Here is a 16,250-nt window from a genome sequence, read left to right as displayed (position 1 = left end):
ATACCGATTACGATTTCCAATCGATATCGATGATAGAAAGTCTATCTCTGGATATGTGTTCATTTGTAATGGAGGTGCGATCGGTTGGAAGAGTTCCAAGCAGAGCACGCATCGCAGATTCCACTACAGAGGTCGAGTATATTCTTGCATCGGATCTTTGCAAAGGAAGTCGTTTGGATAAAAAGTTAATGACAGAACTTACAGGAGTTTCTTCAATTGAGTCGCAGTTCCACTACATCGTGACAACAATGGAGCGATCATCTGAGCTAAGGAACTAAGGTCTCACCAAAATCCAAACACATAGAAAGGCACTACCACATTATCAGACATATAGTTGGGCAAAGGCGATATAGCCATGCAGAAAAATAACATCAGCTGAAAAATTCAGCTGATCCATTCACTAAGCCTTTGCCACAAGCTCAGTTAGACTGACATCTTGAGAAGATGGGTCTAAGGTATTGTAATGAATGGCTCTAGTGCTAGTGGGAGATTGTTAGTAGTATGCCCTAGAGCATATCATTTAGTATGTATCTTGTATATATTTTATTAATAAAAGGCATTTCCGCTTTTCCGTTTACATAATATATTTATGTGTAATAGAAAAGGTCCATTGATATTTTGTTAGAAATATTATTCTTAAGTTGTTAAGAATATGAGTGAATATTTCTAGCACAAAGTATCATAAATAGGTTCACAATCAAGGATACTTCATAATAAGGACATGACTTATCCAGAAAGATTGTATCCATGTTTGTTCCCAAGTTATTTATATGAGATATAAATAAGATGGAATGGTGAGTCTCATGCCATATAACAAACATGATAGGCACTTATACATGATAAGTAGGCGAACCGGTGACACTTATGACAAGCACATGGAGTTTACTCTTGTCAATGTTTTGTCATAAATCATATCGATGCATATAATCTTTAGACTGAGATAGCACAGTTATCTTGTATATAGGTAGTTTGAGTTTGATCGCTTTTATACTTGTACCGTGTATGGGTATATGGGCATCTGTTGGCTCCTACTAGTTATATATGGAGGTAGGTGTTGATCAAGATGGAATGTTCCTCTAAGTAAATAGAGATAAAATCCTATGTTCATTTTATTGTTCTTGATGTTTCAAGTTCTGGCCAGACAGATAGATTTATTCGTAAAAGAGTTTCGATGAGAAAATCTTTTAATCAAGAACTGGAATTAAAAAGAACATAATATTCATAGCAAATGGAGTTTGACATAAACCATGACTCCAGATTGAGTTGGGATTTTATAACAGAGAGATTCTAATGCATGGTAACATATGATTATAGGTTCATTTAAGGTAAACCTTATTACTAATTGGGTGGCCATGGCATGCTATGCTAGGTGTTAACCATGGTCTATGAGGTTCATAAAATGATTTAGAGAAATCATTTATGGTAAGAAAGAGTTCTGATGATATTAAGAGTTGATATCATGTCTCATTGCCAATTAGTGATGAGCCTAGTAAGTCACACACATACACAAGTTATCACCTATTTAAATATGATTTAATTAATTAATTAAAGAGTTTAATTGATTAATTAAATAGGTTTGGTTTGCAATTAGATTGCAAAGTCCCTAGCATGACTTGAAACCAAATCTAGATTATTAGATGTATAATATAAGTTAAATTTATATTTAAAGTGTTTAAATATGAATTTAATTAATGAGAAATTAATTAATAGAGATTAATTAATTAATTTATATTTGATATAAATTAATTAGAAGAAGAAAATAATTATTTTGGGTTAAGAACTCAAAATAAAGACACAGGAGCATTTTGGTCATTTTACAGTGTGACACGTGGCACCATGAGATGGTGACACATGGCATAACACATAAGCTTGCCAAATATTTTTTTAATCATGTAAGATGATTAAAATCAAGATTAAATATAGGTTTGACACTTGGCACAATGTGATTGGGTCACTTAAACCTAGAGCTAATCAAAGGGTGACATGTGGCAAGGGTTTAATGTGTTAACCTAGCTATTTAAGTGTTGTTATGAGAAAATAAAACACAACCAGCAGCCACACTCCTTTGTCACGCCACTTTGAGGGTTTTTATCTCTTCTTCTTCATCTCTTATCAATTATCAATTCAAAGAGATTAGCCATCAATCTCTTGAATTAAGAACACTAGGAATTGTTTCTAGTGTCCTGTTTACATCTCTAATCTCTTAAAAGGCAGAACTTGAATTTCTAATTAATAGAAAAAGCTTTAGAAGCTGTTCAAGGGCTGCCATAGGTGTTCTTGGTGTGGACAAGCTAGAGGGACAACATCTGGTGTCTTGAAGACGAATCTCAAAGGCGCAGACACGCTGCAGTGCATCAAGAGGTTAGTGTAATCGTTCTTGATTTAATCTAGGGTTCTAAAATTAATCTGATTAATTTTAAAATCTTAAATGGAAAATACAGATCCAAAAACATATTAAAAGAGTTTTAATATGTTGTTTATCATTGAAATCAAATAGATAAAAATAAATCTTGCATGATGCATGTGACCCTAGGTGAAAATTTTTGAATTCAATGGTATAAACTTGTGTTTTTCACGCTTCCGTTCTATCAAACCCATTGTGAGAAGCATCACTATAAACTGTGTATTCTTTACCCGGAGTAGGTAAAGTGAGGACTGGAGCTTCAGTCAAACACCTCTTTAACTCGTCAAAACTCTGCTGGCATTTATCTATCCACTGAAATTTTACATCTTTCCGAAGCAGTTTGGTCAGTGGAGAAGATAACATAGAAAACCCCTTCACAAACCGACGATAATATCCAGCTAAAACCCAGAAAACTGTGAATTTCTGTAATATTCCTGGGCGGCTTCCAATTAAGGATAGCTTCTATCTTGCTGGAATCTACCTTGATCCCTTCAGCTGACACAACATGTCCCAAAAAGGAGATTTCTTTCAGCCAAAATTCACACTTCGACAATTTGGCGTATAGCTGTTTCTCCCTTAAGGTATGCAGTACAATCTGTAGATGTCTATCATGCTCTTCTGCATTCCTCGAGTATATCAAAATGTCATCAATAAACACCACCACAAATTGATCGAGATATGGTCTGAAGATAGTGTTCATCAGATCCATAAAAGCAGCTGGAGCATTTGTTAACCCGAATGGCATAACTAGAAACTCATAGTGGCCATACCGAGTTCTGAAAGCAGTTTTTGGAATACTTTGCTCTTGCACCTTCAACTGATAATAACCAGATCGCAGATCAATTTTGGAGAATACAGCTGCACCCTTCAACTGATCAAACAGATCATCAATGTGAGGCAATGGATGTCTGTTCTTTATTGTCACCTTATTCAACTGCCGGTAGTCAATACACAAGCGAAGAGTGCCATCTTTCTTCTTAATAAACAATACTGGCGCTCCCCAAGGTGACACACTAGGGTGGATAAAGCCCTTTTTAAGTAGTTCTTGCAACTGTATCTTTAACTCCTTCAACTCTACTGGTGCCATTCTGTATGGCGTTATGGAGATTGGATCCACACCAGGCATAACATTAATTTCAAACTGCACTTCTCTTTTCGAAGGTAGTCCTGGCAATTCATCAGGAAACACATCTGGAAAGTCATATACTGTAGGGATGTCCTTCAATGCTGGACACCCCACTTGGGTGTCTACCACATGTGCCAAGTATGCTTCACACCCCTTTCTGATCATTTTTCTAGCTAGGGCAGCCGAAATGATGTTTGATGGCAATAACTGCCTCTCCCCATGTATTACCACATCACTGTACTGAGGGAGACCAAAAGTGACTGTCTTCAGCCTACAATCAATCATGGCATGATGCCTAGCTAACCAATCCATGCCCAAGATGATATCATAATCTCTGAAGGGAATTTCAATGAAATCAGACAGAAAAGTGCGTCCTTGGATCACCAAAGGACAATCTCTATACATTCTATTAACCCTGACCTCCTATCCTAGCGGACTTGTTACTAGCACCTCAAAGTCCATTTTTGTACATGGAACAGCAATGCAATCAATGATGCTAGCACTCACATAAGAATGGGTAGAACCTGGATCAAATAACACAAACACATCTTGATTAAAAGTTGAGAAGGTACCAGCCACAACATCAGATGTCTCGGCCTCTTCTCTCTGTCTCATTGCATAGATTCTGACTGGAGCACTGTCTTGCTCTAAATGTTTCACTGTGCCTTGGCTGCTTGTTGGGCTACCTCTACCCCTGCCTCTACCTCTACTGGGTGGTTGTGAACTTCTGGTGACAGGGCTCTGAACTGACCCCTTTGCAGTAGTAGGAGGTGGTCCAACTCTACGACTACTGGTGCAGTCCTTGGCAAAGTGTCCTGTGCCTGCACAGTTATAACAGGCTCCAATAGCCTTGTAGCATATGCCACTATGATTTCTTCCACAAGTTTCACATTGGCGGGGAGGGTAAGAACCTCTAGTACTCTGCTGACCAGATAGGGGAGGCTTATGTCCTGAATATCTTCCCCTACCAGACTTCTTGCCACCTCTGCCATGTCCCCCATGATTCTTCCTCTTTCCAGTAGGACCACTGGAACTCTGTTCTACTAATTTTCCCTCATTCTCTGTCTTCTCTGGTTTATTTTTCTCAGGAGCTGCTTCAGACTCGATTGTTTCCAACTCTAGGGCTTGAGAAACAAGTTCAGAGAAGTTAGTGTGTTTGAATCCAACAACTTGTAATCTGATACTGGGCTTCAAGCTGGTTTCAAACCTCTTGCATCTCTCCCTGCTGATAGCAAGTAAACTTAATGCATAATGGCTCAGGCGGGAAAATTCTCTTTCATACTCAGCCACTGATCTGCCCCCCTGTTTCAGACTTAGGAACTCTTGTAGCTTCTGGTCTACATAAGCATCAGGGACATATTTTTGTCTGAATTCCCTGAGAAAGTCATTCCATGTTAACACTGCAGGTTCTACCAGACTGTGGGGAATGGTTTTCCACCAGTCATAAGCATCTCCCTGTAATAAAGATAGTGAGTATTCAAATCCGAGCTCCTCTGTACAATGTAGCTTCTTGAATACCCTATCCATCCTCTCTAACCATTGTTTTGCCTCTAGAGGATCTACTATCCCCTTGAACTCTGTAGCCCCATATTTCATCAATTTGTCATACTGTCTAGTAGGAGACTGTGGTTGTACCACTGGTGTCTATATTGGGACTTGAGTAGGCACATTACCAGCCATTTATTGGAACATTGCAGCCATCTCACGAGCAACCGAGCAGGAATCAGTCTTGTAGGGGCTGGTGCTGCTGAACCACTGACATTGTGTAGGCCTGGGGCATCCCCTTGCACCTCAGCCTCAATAGATTGATCGACTGAACGATCACCCTCTTCCATAGTCAATGCGAGGATTTTAGATCTCCTGAACAAACAACACAAGGAGATTTCCTCCCGTTAGTGCATATTGATAATGTAATGTACTGTATGTATCAAATAATGATATTGAGCAGTTGTACTATGAAGAAAGAATATTCAAATAACAAGTGAAAACAGAATTTAAAAACTAGCTCTGATACCACTAAAACATGTCACACCCTACCCCTCTGTAAGGCATAACATGATCCCGTAGTATACCTAATGAATTACCAACTTCGTCTACTGATAACCCATTAAATACACTACAAGGGATTTTAAAACTTTTCTTACTTCTTTTACAGTGGTGAGCACTATTTATAGGTGTTAAAAACCTTTTTGAACTGAAGTGATAGAACTAACACATTTAAATTATTTTGAATTTCTGTAAAAATTTTGGCAGAGTACCATCCGTATTTTGGATAAAACAGTTCTTCAGAAAACCTGTAAAAAACACTTCAATATATTTCCAAATCTCAACTCCAACATATTTCTCAACACAACATATTTCTCAACTCAAATCCACAGTGATTTTTCAAAGACTGAGATACAAGAAATATAATACAATTTTTACAAGTCAAAATAACTCATAATTTACTTTACAATTTCAATGTACAATTTTAATTTACAACTGCTCAAAACCAAAAACAATATATACATACAGTGGTCATACATTATAATACAAAATGCAAAATGTGGTATACTCGTTATATCCAAGAATCTCTTGCTGGATGTACTAGCAGCCTAGTCTGCTGCCCTGTCCGTCTGTCGTCTGTCTACTGCGATAAAGAATAAAGCTATCATTTGAGACAATGTCTCAGTGGTGCACAACATTAACCAAATACAACTTCAAATCATAATTCCTAAATCATATAAATAGTGGATACTTAAAACCATAGTTAATTTCAAGACAGTAATTGTCAACAAGAATTTAAACTCCATTTCTCAATATCACAATAAATTTCAATAAATCAGATCATGGTTAAATTCAAAAGACAGTGTATGTCAATAAGAGTTTAAATTCATTTCACAATCTCACAATACATATCAATAAATCACACACAGCTTAATCATGTTCCAAAGTTCAATTCGTCCCAAAAGCTGATGGCTAATGAAGTATTCAATTCGTCCCAAAAGTCAATGACTAATGAGGAATAACATAGCTAGCTAGCAAAAATATGAGTACTCATCCAATTCGTCCTCAACAGGCACACACCTCAACACTTCAGCCAGAGAGGGAATTCAATTCGTCCCACTAGACAAGCTAGCGAGGAATACAATCAATATACATGATAGATGTGGTTTCAAACCATTTTCAATGCTTTTCAATCAATAAGTATCCATCAATATCATTCAAACAATTTCTCAAAATTTCAAACCATTTACAGTGCTTTTCAAGCGATAAATATCCATTCAAACATATTTCCACAATTTAAAACAATAATGTACAAATAGTCATAATTCATTTCAATTGAAAAATTCAAAAGAAATAGTTGTTGTGCACAAACCTCTGATAACTGTCTCCTGGTCTTGACTCAGTGTTTCCTTCCCTTTTTCTGAGTCTTTGCTAACTGAGAAACACAATTTGAAGTGTTTCAGTACTAAATTAAACTGTCTCTAACGATAATGCTTGATAAATAATTTACTGAATTTTATTATTTGCTTAGTCACCCTAATATGTTGACCCTCGGTGCATTCTAGGTAAATTAGGTTTTAGTGTTACTAATATGTCACATTCGATAGTCTTTTAGGGTTGGTACATGTTACCAAGTTCATTTCCGTGTATACTGCATTTTCTTGCAATTTACTAGATTCCGGGATACTAGTTTGACCTAGCCGGACGACCTAGTTTCCTTGGTTTTCGGATTTTAGTCAAAACTACAAACTTGTAGATCTATGTCTTATGGAATACGGGGCAAAATTTCAGGTCATTCTGAGTTATGTATGCCAATTTATGGTCATTTTACTATTGCTGGTCAAATTGCACCAAAATTGGTCACTTTAGGTCATTTTAGGTTCGGCCAGTTTTTGGACCCGAAATTGTGCAAGCTGTTTGACTTGCTTATGATCATTTCTGGGCTTTGGTGCCTTCATAAGACTTGTAGATATGGGTCTTAGCTATTCATGGTTAAAATTTTATGTCAATTGGACCTGTTTTGAGTGAGTTATGGCCTAAATACTAACTGCTGCCCAAATGGTCAATTTTCAGGCCTTATTTGCACTTAATCCGGATTTGGTCATTTTTCAAGCTTCCTTGCAAGCAGAATTTTGGCAAGCTTTCTTCATGAAAGTTGGCACATTCTGTGCCTAGTTTCACCTCCAATTGGTCTCATACCAATTGGAGCCACACAATTAAAGTTCTAGGCCTAAAACTCAAAATGCCTTATCACAATTCTTGCATACACATCAAGCATCACTTTTAATATTCACCAAACTTAACATTCAAACCAATTCTGATTGTACCACAACCTAAACATAATTTACAACATTTTATAGGTCATTTTGGCAGCTTACAATTACATTCAATGTGCACCAATAAGTGCAGAATTTGTCCAACTCAATTTACAACAATTCAATCACCAATTCATGCTCATTTACATATCCAACTTCACACCATCATACATGCACTCAAACTGCCATAACAACCAACACATTTTAACATCATTATTCCATTAACCAAGCATGAATTCCAGCATTCCTCAAGAGTTAGCAAACTACCACAATGGTACACTTACATTCCATTACTTTCCAAGCTTTAAATTTCATTTTACATTTACATATACTAAGTATACATCACCCAAACAATTTCTTACACAATATACATTTAATCAATCATTTAATTCACCATTTAGAAGCACAAATAAACTGCCTTCAAGGTGTTTCCATGGCTGCCAAAAGTACACATTCCCATTCAACATCAAACCTCAAAAATTTCTCCATAAATCAAACACCAATAACATCCTTACAAACTTTAACAAAGCAACAATTAAAAACTCAAACTTACCTATTGTTGGGACTTGCTAAATCTTCACTAAACTTCTTGATTTTGGTGTATACTTCTTCCTTGTGAGGTGGGGATCAAAATTAATGAAGAAGCTTTGGTGTTTGGAGGTGAAAATGGAGGAGATGATGAGGGCCCTTCAAGTTTCGGCCATGGAGGTTTTTAGGGAGTTTATTTCGGCATGGATGAAAGAAATGAAGAAGATGAAGTTTACAGATTGTGTAGTGGATTTACACCAGCCCTTTTTGTGTTTAATTTACTCCATAGTGGCCCACTCACCAATTAAAGTATATTATATGTTTTAAATGTGGTAATTTCTCCATTTACACTCCATTTTTGCTATTTACATTAGGTACCACTAAATTAATTTTTCATGACATTTTCCAAATGTAATATTATTTATTTTTAATGGAAATTTAGGTCAAAAGACAACTTGGAGTGTCAAATGACCACAATGCCCCAGTTCGGGTTGCATTCCCGATTTTTCGGTAACACCGGGTTTTGTCTGTTTTTCGATTTCTCACTTTTCTTTGTACTAATTATTTAATTTTTCTTTGATATTTCTAATGATATTTATACTTCAATAAATATTTATTTGAGTCCTAAAAATATTTTCCAGGGTTCCCCGCGATCCAGGGCTAGTCAACGGTCCACGCCGTGACTTCCCGGTGCGGTCACCCATCGCTAGGGTTCTCGGCTCGCTTAACTTGATTGCATTTCTTTGCTATTATTTTTCCTTTGTTTTTCTTGTATTTTCTTTTCTTGTATTTCATTATTTTATGTCTCCTCACTCATATCGAAGTGTAGTTCTAGGCATCCTAGCTGTCCGGACAGCACTAGTCACCGGAATAGTAGTACGCACTACCAAACATAAGGGTGTTACATTCTCAACTCCAATAATCATCAAAATCTCAATATTTTTCAACAACATTTCCATTTCTCAATCATTCATTTTTCATGGTATTCATATATAAGAAATAAATAAATACTCAATTTTCCATTCATGAACATAATTTCCATTATTTACATTAATATCAAAATACATTACATAAGTCTCAATTACACAAGAGAAAATAAAAGTTAGTTACAAAATACCAAAATGAAACCTAGTATCCTACCAATGCACTGAAGATGGTGAGGTGACACAGACACAATGCAGAGCTGCAGGAGGTCTCACCCAGTCTGTGGTCTATTGGGCTCTCGGTCAGTATCTCCAGAACCTACGTGTGGTAAAAGCAACGCGATAAGCAATAATGCTCAGTGGTGCCAATAATAAAATAAAAAGAAATAACAGGAAGTAAATATGTAGTGCATGTTTTGATGTCTTATGCAGACAATTTTTTTTTTTATCATTATTGGTAATCTTATTTATTATGTACTCGTTCTATTCATTATTTCATAAAATTTGTTCACTTTCATTTTTGGGTGCCCAAGTAACCTATACTAGATGACTGGACTGGATAAATGGGTAAATTGGCACTGGGTATCTAGTACCTTGGGCCATCACACCATCGGTCACATAAGCATCTCTCGGTGTGCAATAGAACAGCTAATAAGCTGTAATAAAAATTAGGCACAAGGCCAAGTATCAACATAATGTCAGAATCACTAAAAGCCATGAAATCACAGAATGGCATAATGCCATGTGTAGGACTGCTAACTGAACCCTATTGGTATGCCAAGCTATCCAAACCAATCTTGTTAGGTATACTAGGGCATTTCACACTTTTAAGTTTCACAATTTTTGGAATTTAAGTTTTAGTGTTACTATTCCATTCATTGGTCAACAAAAATGTTGACTTTTGCATAAGCAATAGGTACATTGGTTTTAATATCATCAACATACCACATTTTGCATTCAAAATTTGTTGGTATTGGTTGTCAATACCATTTTTAATCTTAATGTTAGTTGGGCAGAATTTTCAGTTTTTATGCCTTGTCTTTATTGTTCCATTAGTCAATTTTGCAGTGGAAATTTGGCAAAATGATCAACATGAAAGTTGTTCCTTATTTTTTCTAGTTGAATTTAATTTTTTGAATCACTCCATTTGGAGTTTGTAGCTCAAGTTATGGTCTAAAAACCACAACTGGCCGGATTGAAATTTTTTGGACTGACCATATCTACAGTGCAGTGAACAGTAACTTCAACTCACTTGTTGGATAGGTTCTGGTCATAATTTGGGTTAGGTTTCTTCATGAAAGTTGTTGGTCTATATCTCATCTTGTTGCTGGTAAAATTTCAGGTTAATTGGACCACTATACACTGAGTTATGGCCAAATGACCAAATACTGTTCATTTAGTCATTCTGCAGAAACAGACTGCAGGTCACCCGGATTGGGGCAAGCTTTTAGTCCACTTGGTTTGGTCTTATGGGAATGGTTTCTTCACCAAAGTTGTGCCATTATGTGTCTAGTTTTATGTCCAATTGGCCAAACACCAATTGAACCTCTACAATTCAAGTTATGACTGCCCAAACCTGCTTGACCCATGTCCAATTCTGCAGGTCACCTAGGGCAGCCACACTAAACCTAAATCCCATCACTAAACACACTTCATTTCTTGTTTACCAATACCCAAATGGTCACTAATTGATCATTAAAATATTCCTACACCATTATAGGATTAAAACCTCAATTTGGTCAAAACCCTAAATTCTCAATTCCTCTATTCTTCATTTAACTTACAATATAAGGTGCTAAGTGTTAATTTCATATCAAAGGACAGCTTATATACTCTTTTAATCTCAAAAAAAAAATCATCAAAACTCTCATAAGTCCATGGCTGCCAAAAATGGTAAAAATTCATCATGCAACTTTTGTTTAATTTCACTTAATTTTCACACTTAATTCCTACTCCACATATGATATACATAAAATTTCTAGAAGGAATTGGCACTAACCTCTTTTAGCTCAAATCCAAGCCAACCAAAACTTTAATTTTTCTTTACTTTCTTACTCTTTCTTTGCTGCCAAACACTTCTCCTTGGTGTGGGTATAATTTTTAGTGAAGGGAGGATAAGGTTTCGAGGTGAATTGAAGTGGGAAATGAAGCTTAAGGGAGCTTTAATGGTGGTTTGGGTGGAAGGGAAAATGGGTTACGGCTGAAATGGGAAGAGAATTGCAGAAATTTTTTGTTTTTTACTTCATTTTAGTTGTATTTATCTCATTTTAATTGGCTTGTCAATTTCTAATTGGTGGGAAGCTTTTTAATGATGTCATCCTATGTCATAAATCTAATTTAATTCCATTTTCTTTTTCTTTTCTTTTCTACTCAATTTTAATTTAAATTTTAGCAATATTTATTCACATTTTGTGTCATAATAATTATTTACTTAACTGGACAAGTTGGCCAAAAATCATCTCTGAAGATGAAATGACCAAAATGCCCTCCATTTGGCTTATTGAGCCAAAATTGTCTGTACCGATTAAAAAATTTTTCTAAATATTTTCTTGGCATTCTAATGCCATAGGAACCTCAATGACCCTTCTCTGGAGTCCCAAAAATTATTTTATGAATTTTTCCCCTAGTCTAGGGCTCCTAGTTGCGAGAACCGCAACTTCCCACTCGGTTACCCATCGCTAGGGCACCGGCTCATTTAACTTGGTTGTATTTTATTTCTAAAATTTTTTCTAAATTTTTTTTATTAATATTTGAGTTAATTATAGTTCCTCACTTTAGTTTAAATATTTTTCCGGACGTTCTAGTTGTCCAGACCGACACTGGTCACTGGAACAGTAGAATGTACGGAGTTGCTACAGGGAGGGTGCTACAACTCTTCCCCTCTAATTTAAATTTCGTCCTCGAAATTTACCTGATGCAAAAAGTTGAGGGAACTATTGCCTCATCGTCTCTTCACTTTCCCAAGTTGCCTCCTCGGTATTGTGGTGCCTCCAAAGCACTTTCACCAGTGGAATCTGCTTATTCCTCAACTCTTTCACTTCCCGAGCAAGGATCCGTATGGGTTCTTCTTCATATGTCAAATCCGGTTGTACTTCAATTTCTTCCATGGAGATGACATGTGAAGGATCTGAGCGGTATCTTCTTAGCATAGACACGTGGAACACATTGTGGATCTTGTCCAGCTCTGGTGGTAAAGCTAGCCTGTAGGCCACTGGACCCACACGTTCAATGACTTCATATGGACCAATGAACCTAGGGCTTAACTTACCTTTTCTTCCAAACCATAGTACCTTTTTCCACGGTGACACCTTGAGGAACACTTTGTCGCCAACTGCATGTTCTATTTCTTTTCTCTTCAAGTTGGCATAGGATTTTTGTCTGTCTGAGGCAACCTTCAGATTGGCTTTGATTAGTTTTACCTTCTCCTCAGTCTGTTTCACCAGGTCTGACCCTACTAGTTTATCTTCGCCCAATTCGGTCCAGCACACTGGAGTTCTACATTTCCTCCCATACAGTGCTTCATACGGGGCCATTTGGATGCTAGCTTGGCAGCTATTGTTGTATGCAAATTCTGCCAGTGGAAGATATCTATCCCAACTTCCCTCAAACTCAATGACACAACTCCTCAGCATATCCTCAAGGACCTGACATATATTTCATGTTATTATTATCATTTTAGTTCAATATGTGTATTAGTTTAATTGGTTTCAATTGTTTACCTGGATTACTCTTTCTGATTGCCCATTCGTCTGAGGATGAAAAGCTGTGCTGAAGTAGAGTTGTGTACCCAAGGACTCATGCAACTTCTTCCAGAATCTCAATGTAAAACTTGGGTCTCGATCAGATATGATGGAAAGTGGAATTCCATGCAGTCTAACTATCTCACTGATATACAATTCTGCTAACTTCTCCAATGAGTAGTTAGTCCTAACTGGTAGAAAATGTGCTGACTTCGTCAATCTATCTACTATCACCCATACTACATTATGCTTCTTTTGGGTGAGAGGTAGACTACTTACAAAATCCATGGTGACCCGATCCCATTTCCATTCAGGTATGCGTATAGGCTGTAGCAATCCCGATGGAACTTGATGTTCTGCCTTGACTTGCTGACATGTCAAGTATTTAGTCACATAGTCAGCTATGTCCTTCTTCATACCAGGCCACCAATATTGAAACTTCAGATCATGATACATTTTTGTACTTCCTGGCTGCATAGCATAAACACTGGCATGTGCCTCTTTCAGAATACTGGCTTTCAATTCCCCATTATCTGGTACACATACTCTTCCTTTGTAGTACAGAGACCCATCTGCTTTCACCTCATAGGCAGTTGCTTTTCCCTCTGAGATTTTGCTCATAATAGCCATTAACTTTTCATCTGCCTTTTGCCCATCTAAAATCTGCTGTAGCAGGTTTGGCCTCACTTGCAACTCAGCCAAAATAGCTCCATCTCGAACCAAAGATAGACGGGCATTCAATTATCTCAAGGCTGTGATGGATTTTCTGCTTAAAGCATCAGTAACTACATTTGCCTTCCCAGGATGGTAGTCAATTACACAATCATAGTCCTTCAGGAACTCAATCCATCGCCTCTGTCTAAGGTTGAGCTCCTTCTGAGTTGGCAAATATTTTAGACTTTTGTGGTCTGTGTAAATGTAGCACTTTTCACCATATAAGTAGTGCCTCCATATCTTCAGTGCGAAGATAATTGCTGCAAGCTCTAGATCATGGGAAGGGTAATTCTGTTCATTTGGCCTTAGCTGCCTGGATGCATAAGAGACCACCTTCCCCTCTTGCATCAATACAACCCCTAACCCATTATGAGAGGCATCACTGTAGACCACAAAGTCCTTTCCTGACACTGGCTGTGTTAACACTGGTGCCTCTGTCAACATAGCCTTCAACTTCTCAAAACTAGTCTGACACTTGTCATTCCAGTTAAATCTGACATTCTTATGTAACAACTTGGTCATTGGAGCAGCTATTAAGGAAAATCCCTTCACAAATCTCCTATAATACCCAGCTAGCCCCAAGAAGCATCTAACTTCAGTTGTATTTCTGGGAGGCTTCCATTCCATCACTGCTTCTATTTTCTTGGGATCCACTCTAATCCCATCAGCTGACACTATGTGTCCAAGGAATGCAATTTCATTTAACCAGAAATCACACTTTGACAGCTTAGCATACAGCTTCTTTTCTCTCAGGGTTTGCAGAACAATCCTCAAATGTTCATCATACACACTGAGGCGCATGAACCCCTTATCTAGCAATTCTTGTAACTGGATTTTCAGTTCCTTCAATTATGTGGGCGCCATCTTATAAGGAGCAATAGAGATTGGTGCTGTACTCGGCACTACCTCAATAGCAAATTCAACTTCCCTTTCTGGTGGCAAACTAGGAAATTCTTCAGGGAACACATCTGGGAAGTCTTTTACTATGGGTATGTCACACAGATCTGGCTTTGCCTGCCTAGTATCCACCATATGTGCCAGGTAGGCTTTACAGCCTTTTCTCATCAGTTTTCTTGCAACTGTGGCTGAGATGACATTGGACAAGATGTCACACCCTACCCCTCTGTAAGTCATAACATGATCCCGTAGTATATCTAATGAATTACCAACTCCGTCTATTGATAACCCATTAAATACACTACAAGGGATTTTAAAAACTTTTCTTACTTCTTTTACAGTGGTGAGCACTATTTACAGTTATTAAAAACCTTTTTAAATTGTAGTGATAGAACTAACACATTTGAATTATTTGGAATTTCTGTAAAAATTTTGGCAGAGTGCCATCTGTATTTTGGATAAAACAGTTCTTTAGAAAACCTGTAAAAAAGCACTTCAATAGATTTCCAAATCTCAACTCCAACATATTTCTCAACACAACACATTTCTCAACTCAAATCCACAGTAATTTTTCAAAGACTGAGATAAAAGAAATATAATACAATTTTTACAAGCCAAAATAACTCGTAATTATTTTACAACTTCAATGTACAATTTGAATTTACAACTGCTCAAAACCAAAAACAATATGTACATACAATGGTCATACATTACAGTACAAAATGCAAAATGTTGGTATACTCATTATACCCGAAAATCTTTCGCTGGAGGTACTAGCAGCCTAGTCTGCTTTGCCACATACTGTCTGTCTACTGCGGATAATAAAAAGCTATCGCTGAGACAATGTTTCAGTGGTGCACAACATTAACCAAATACAACTTTAAATCACAATTCATAAATCATATAAATAGTGGATACTTAAAACCATAGTTAATTTCAAGACAGTAATTGTCAACAAGAATTTACACTCCATTTCTCAATATCACAATAAATTTCAATAAGTCAGATTTGAATTCAAAAGAGAGTATATGTCAATAAGAGTTTAAATTCATTTCACAATCTCATAATACAAATCAATAAATCACACACAGCTTAATCATGTTCCAAAGTTCAATTCGTCCCAAAAGCCGATGGCTAATGAGGTATTCAATTCGTCCCAAAAGTCGATGACTAATGAGGAATAACATAGCTAGCTAGGAAAAATATGAGTACTCATCCAATTCGTCCTCAACAGGCACACACCTCAACACTTCAGCCAGAGAGGGAATTCAATTCGTCCCACTAGACAAGCTAGCGAGGAATACAATCAATATACATGATAGCTGTGGTTTCAAACCATTTCCAATGCTTTTCAATCAATAAGTATCCATCAATATCATTCAAACAACTTCTCACAGTTTCAAATCGTTTACAATGCTTTTCAAGCAATAAATATCCATTCAAACACATTTCCACAATTTAAAACAATAATGTACAAATAGTCATAATTCATTTCAATTGAAAAATTCAAAAGAAATAGTTGTTGTGCACAAACCTCTGATAACTATCTCCTCGTCTGGACTCAGTGTTTCCTTCCCTTTCCCTGACTCTTTACTAACTGAGAAACACAATTTAAAG

Source organism: Hevea brasiliensis, chromosome 2 (assembly GCF_030052815.1).
Source record: "Hevea brasiliensis isolate MT/VB/25A 57/8 chromosome 2, ASM3005281v1, whole genome shotgun sequence".
Classification (NCBI taxonomy): Eukaryota; Viridiplantae; Streptophyta; class Magnoliopsida; order Malpighiales; family Euphorbiaceae; genus Hevea; species Hevea brasiliensis.
This window is presented reverse-complemented; position numbering follows the sequence as displayed.